General features: G+C 42.5%; 1 protein-coding gene across 1 annotated transcript in view; it reads left to right on the top strand.

Moving 5' to 3' along the window:
- Positions 1–1,354: 1,354 nt before the first annotated feature.
- Fhl1 (four and a half LIM domains 1) overlaps positions 1,355–6,560 on the top strand; it is a 40,825-nt gene continuing 35,619 nt past the window's right edge. The window contains exon 1 of the mRNA XM_041637251.1: positions 1,355–1,401. The gene's annotated coding sequence lies outside the window, so the exon portion shown is untranslated. The remainder of the gene's footprint in view (positions 1,402–6,560) is intronic.

Below are 6,560 nucleotides of genomic sequence, written 5' to 3'. Positions count from 1 at the left end.
TAGACCAGGCTGGTCTCAAACTCACAGAATCTGCCTGCCTCTGTCTCCCGAGTGCTGGGATTAAAGGCGTGCGCCACCACCACCTGACCTGAGTTCACTTCTAAACAACTCTCTTCGAACGTTAGTTCTTTACCACTGAGACAGATTGACCTTGCTTTTGACTTGGCCAACTAAAACCCTGTTCTTTTAAGTTAACAGTGTGTCCATTTGGACTTCATAGTTGTCCTTAACTGTGCCAGTCATCATTAAGATCTCGTAAACAGATAGATCTATAAATGTCTATATTAGCATATAGGACTAAGTGCACCAGCTGTTGTCTGGCACACACAAAAAATGACATCTGTACTTACTGCTTGTTTGATAATCAGCCTGGAAGTGGTTGTGGTAGCATAGGAGGGATTTCAAGCCTGATTGCAATCCCTGCTTTATGTTTGTCCTATTGAAACTTCCTGAGAGCCTGTTCTGGGTGTGGGAACAAAACAGTTGGCAGCCGATTGTGGTGACACATACCTGTGATGCCAACAGTGGGGGAGGTGGAAGCAGGGTGATCCTGAAATTGAGGCTAGTAAGGATTACACAGTGAGGTCCTTTCTCAGATAAACAAAACCCAAACAGGATCCTGCTCAGGGAGAGTTGTCATTTATCAGGTTCCCTTTACAAGTGATAGAAGGTACCAGGGGATGCCTATGGGATGGTGGGGCAGCTGCCTGTATGCCAGGAGGACATTGTGTTGTGCATGTCTATCATGGGTAGAGCAGCCGGGGGACACCTGTTTCCTAGGATCAGGGCACCATTCTCATTGGGAAGAGCCTGCTATCTAGCCTGCATCCTAATCCTGTTGTTGGTGGGAGATAACTTCAGTGGTCACAGGGTACTTCATCTCCATGACAACACCTAAATATTCCTCTGGTGACTTGTGCTCTATACTCTGGCTGGATCAGAGCCCTCCTGTGGCAAAATATTCTAAAGATGTTAAAAGAGAAAGGAAAAAAGTCTCAACTAATAAATGTATTCTAAACGACTGAATCATTTGTTTTGATTACCCGGGTGATTGCCAAATGTTCATTTAAAACTGAAATAGGCCATGAGCTCACCCCCCTAACAATGCTGAGAGTTTGAGCTAATACAGCTTGATAATGAGGGAGCTGGATCGACTGCCAGGGCTAACGTTATATGATAAACAGACATTTGGAGAAATATGCAGACCATCTTGGCTGTTTCCCGGTGACTCTTCGGGTTAGAAATACAAAGGAGAATGTGTTGCCATGCGTCTTCTCAAAGGAAGATGATTTTTTCTTTATTTCTGACTTTTCTTCTAAAAAGTAATTTTGTTAATTTTTTTTTTCCAATTTAGGCAACCAGTAGCTGTGTCCAGCCCTTCCGGAACACATCCTGTGTGAGGTAAGAGCTACTAATTGCTACAGATTCTTATGCTGATCTCTAATTTTCCAGTTTGTGTAATTATACAAAGAGCTTTGTTTGTTTGAGAAGTTTAAGAAGGTTTATTTTAGTTGGCCCAACCAGTATCACTGCTTACCCTAAATATTAGCTCTCTGGGGAATGCCTTTTCAAGCAAAAACCTCATTTGCTTTGAATTTGAGAACTTAAAAGTGAATGCGGCAGGCACCACCGAATTTGAAAAGAAAGAGCAGCCCAAATTGCAGGGTGAACAGTAGGGAGCAGGAAAGCTGCAGAGAGCAAACCCTGGGATGAGTGGAAGAAGACTCCTGGTGGTGGCTGGAAACCTGGTGCTTTGTGCCAGCCGAGTGCTTCAGGCCCAGGAAGCTTTCTGTCCTGGGTGGAAGGAGGCAAGTCACTATAAGAACCCGGTGCTACGGGGGTTTGATCCTACGTAATGTGATGGCTTTGTGGGAGCCCAGCCAGTTTGGATGTTCACCTTCCTAGATATGGACGGAGGTGGGAGGTCCTAGGTCTTACCACAGGGCAGAAAACCCTGACTGCTCTTTGGACTGGAGAGGGAGGGGGAAAGGAGTGGGGGGAGGGGGAGAAGGGTGGGAGGAGGGGGCGTAGGGGGGGAGGAGGGGGAGGGAAATGGGAGGCTAGGAGGAGGTGGAAACTTGTTTTTTTTTTTTCTCCTTTTCTCAATAAAAAAAAAAAAAAAGAACCCGGTGCTAACACCACCGTAGAGTGTTTCTGCTGGGTCTCCATAACGTGAGCCAACATGCGTTTTCTAGTTTGCCCTCAAGTTCAGAAACAGCCATGCACCATGAACGTGGTGCATGTAGCCACACGGCCTGGACTTTTTACTGTTGGCATACATTGGCGAGATATCCTCTGCTTCCTTTAGCCGGTTGCTGATTTATGCTCTGTGGCAATTCAGGCTTCCTTATTTCTTCCCTTGAGAGAAGGGACATCCATCTTTGAAAATAATTGGAGGGACATCTGAGAGAGATCTACGCCAGGTACAAGGCAAAAATGAGTGCTTCCTCTTGTCCCCCAGTCTCTGTATTTATAGGAGAGACATGGTATTTGCAAGCCCTGTACTTGTTGAGATTTCCAGTTTTCTACATGAAAAGGTCACTGTGCTGGCGCCTTCTCTACATAGGTAAACCTGCTAAAGTCCCTTTTTCCCATATTCTTTCTGAACATTACGGAAACACGCAGGGTTATACTGCTGAATCTTGTTCTTCCTTTGATCTGCTGAGCTCCACTGTGTGCCAAGGCAGGAGTGTTATACAGAAGTCAAGCATTTTAGAGGCAATATTCTTCAGGTGTAGGGCATACCTAGATTATTTTTCCTTTACCGTAAGAAGACTGAAAATGCCTGCAATTTCTGCTACCTCCATAGGAAGCAGGTATAAGCAAAAAAGTGGGTGATACTTGCTGCAGATACAGCTGTGTCTAGGGCCCAATGGAAACTCTGCATTTTACACCCTACTTTTTTTTTTAACATTTTTTTGGTGGGGAGAAAGTTAAATCATTCAGGAAAATGGAGTTTTCAAGTTCCATAAGAGGATGGTTAAATTTTAAAATGATATGTCCCTTTTTAAGATTTATACAGCATTTATCTTCCACAAAATTTGCAATTCTAGGGCTTGACATTACTCTGGCTGCCTTCAGTTTACAGAATTATTTGGAATATAGTTGAACACAACATAATTCTTTTATGAAAAATTCTAAAGACAAAAATTTTGTGCTTTGGGTGTTTGACCTGCATATATGTCTGTGCAATCCCTGAGGAGACCAGAAGAGGTTGCTGGATTCCCTATAACTTGATTTGCAGTCCCTTGTGAGTGCTAATCAAACTTGGGTCCTTTAGAAAAGCAGCTTAGCCACCCAGCCATTTCTCTAACCCTCACAACGTACTTGTAGCAGACACAATGAGCTGGGCTAAATAAAGTACTTTAATTCGTACTGTGGAAATGATATTGTTAATGAATCGGATACATTTCACATTTAGGAAATATTTGTATAACTGCCATATGGTTATTTTCATTATTGATCTGGCAGGTTTTTTTAAAATATTCACCAAACAAAAATTTCGAAGACAGTCGTCATAGTGATTTGATGTGTGCCATTGATTTTGATGTGATTTCTCTTCTTGGAGCCCACATAGTCTGCGTACAAATCAGCACAGATGGACTCCACAGGCTTAAAGCATTGCGAACTCTTCCATCTAGAGCCCTAGCCTCACACTGGTAGGCTGGATCTGGCACAGAGAGGTGTTCTTTGAAAATGCATGTGCGTTGCCAGCCTTGAAAAATCGAGAGCTTTCACACTCTTAAACATCCACATTGCCGTCTCTTGAAATAGCAGAAGTTTTGGCACCACCAAGCGTACGTTCCCATTTGGCTACAATAGGCTGCAGCCAAATTGCTGCTGTTCCTTTGGGGAGAGCACAGGCTGCGAGACTTGCCACAGCCTTCAGCTCTCTCTACAGTCTTCGGGACACAAATGGTGGGGGCCTGTTGGCACACTAGAACACCTTGCTCACATAGGCACTTGGCTTTTCAACTTCACTTGAAGATAACATTGTGGGTGCAAAGTTTCGACTGTCCTTTCTTGCAAATCATTTGGCTTATTATTCTGGCCTGAGCCATCCATGTTCATTTTAAGGAGGTGCTTTAAACGGGTGGCAGGTGAACTCTAATCTGGTGGTACCTGATGAAGAGGAGCATCAAAACACATGAGTACTTTTGTTTTTTTTAAATCTTATTCTGGAAGATTCCTGTGGTCTCTCTCAGGGCTTCTCAAACTTGAAAGTGCACATTGTGACATAGGACTGGAGATCCTGCTTGTCACACTGCTGCTTGTCACACTGCTGCTTGTCACACTGCTGCTTGTCACACTGCTGCTTGTCCGAGCCTCCACTGCTCTCAGTCACAAAAGGGTTTTACTCTAAAGCGACCCAGAGATGAAAAGCCTCATGCAGATCCATTGTTGTTCCTTTGGCTCAAGAGAGGGCGAGCAGTATCCTCTTACAAAGGCTGGCCTCGGGTCAGTCTTTCTCAGCTACACCCGAGGTCCCTTCTGATTGCAGCAAGGTAGTTTAAAAACACAACTAGTTTCAATACAACATATCACATGTAGAGGATAAAGAAAACTTGTGTAAGTTTTTATTCTAAATTACATGCTTCTAGTAAAAATGTTACTTACGTTAGAGCAGAAGAATTATGAATTGTGGATAGGAACTTTAATTATCTGAGAACATATTTATGTGACTTTTGGAATACTTTGAACAAAGACCACAGGAAATAGGCTAATTATCAAGTCTGTAGGTGTGAAATTACCATGTAAGCTGTAATGAGGTAGAAAAGTCAGAAAGAAGATAGACCAGCAGATTCATATACCTCCGTCTCTACTGTGAAACGGTATAATTTTAACAAAATGAAATCATGCCCAGAAAATTGGCTGCACATAGGAAAAGATAATTTCAATATTACGTACAGAAGTCGTGCAGGTAGTGAGGTCTTCATAGGCCTGGCATGAGGTGCATGTTCCAGAACTACTGGCTGACCGAACTCGTCAGGAGGTAGATGGCTAAAGCCATTCATTCACATTATATCACAACGTGAGCAGATGCATGAAAACCCATCTAGCCTTAGTGAAATGTAAAGACAAACAATTGAAATGCTAACCAAGCTCAGGCCCACCCTTAAAACAAGAGAAAGAAGTGACACAAACTAACTTGTAAGTGGCAGGAGTCAAATATTAGTAGCTTTGAATCTTGTAATCCTGTTTGAGGAAGGGTGTTCTAAGTAGATTATCCCTAGAACAGGAGAAAAATGACCCATGTTTAGGTATCCATCACAGTGTTACTTGTAAGAATAAATAATTAGAACAAATTTAATTGTCCAGCATTAGAAAGGTGGCTCATTTATTCAACAGGTACATTTTTTTTCAACATTAGTCATTGAACCTGTGGCTCTGTGCATGCTAGGCAAGCACTCTACAGCCTTCTTTTTGCTTTATTTTGAGACAGTCTCAACAAATTGCTCACACTGGTCTTGGCACTCACTCTGTAGCCCAGGCAGGCCTTGAACTTGCGATCCTCCTGCCTTATTCTCAAGTAGCTGGGATTGCAGGCCTAAGGCTCAACAAAAACTTCTGGTTAAGTAAATTTTGATGGATCTGTAGTGGAATGCTATAAATTTCTTAAAAATTTAGGTTTTGATGTTTGCTTATTAATATGAAAGAATATAACAAAAGCTTGCTATGGTACAGGCTGCAAATTGTGTGTGTATGTATGTATGTTTGTATGTATGTATGTGTGCATGCACACACTCACGTATCGTGGTTATAACTACAAGGTGATATGGATGTACGGACAAGAACTGGAGGGCATGTGGATGAATGTAAGTACCATTTTATTGCTGGTTTATGATGCTTGTTTATTTTAATGTAAGCTTGTACTTCAGGGTTAAGAATCATGGAATATTCCTCTTTATCACACAGTAGGTAACTGATTGAAACAAACTCATAGGTTGGTTATTCCTACTACCATACAGTAAGTAAATGACTATGAAACATGGCCTTTTGGCCCTGGCTAGAACACGGAGTTCCAATGGTACAAGTCTTTCTTGTGTATTTTTACCCCATCAGCTCAAATTCCTGTATCTGTTTCTTCTTCTGTGTTCTTGGTGACCTCCATGACCAAGAACATTTATTGTGTTCTAGAGCTTCATGATGCAGGCCAGTACCAGGCAGGGGATGAGTCTTCATGTCTAAAGGTCCAGTATACGCTGGAGAAGAATCTTCATTTTGTTCTAACCAGAGGGCGATGGGTATGTAGCCCATCATCTCCATTCCTTGCAGAAGCCTGCAAAATTCACTTTATGGCTAATGGTCCTTGCCTTCCCTTCTGCCATGCTCTCTGTTTCACACGAACTTGTTTGCTTTTTAATTAGGTCAGTTACTTCATGTCTGTTTTTCTTTTTTGATATGGTTTCCTCTGGCTTGGCACCACATATTTTCCCCACATGTCATTGCCTCTAGAGCTTCATGTTGTAGGCATTTTTCAAGGGGAATGGAGAGCACATTGCTGGGGAGGGGAACTCTTGACTCTCTTGCTTGCCCTTTGCTTGCATGAGCAATTCCTA

This window comes from Microtus oregoni, unplaced genomic scaffold (genome assembly GCF_018167655.1).
Source record: "Microtus oregoni isolate MIOR12 unplaced genomic scaffold, Mior012 000052F_002, whole genome shotgun sequence".
NCBI lineage: Eukaryota > Metazoa > Chordata > Mammalia > Rodentia > Cricetidae > Microtus > Microtus oregoni.
Note: the sequence above shows the minus strand (reverse complement) of the source record. Positions and strands in the feature narration are given on the sequence as shown.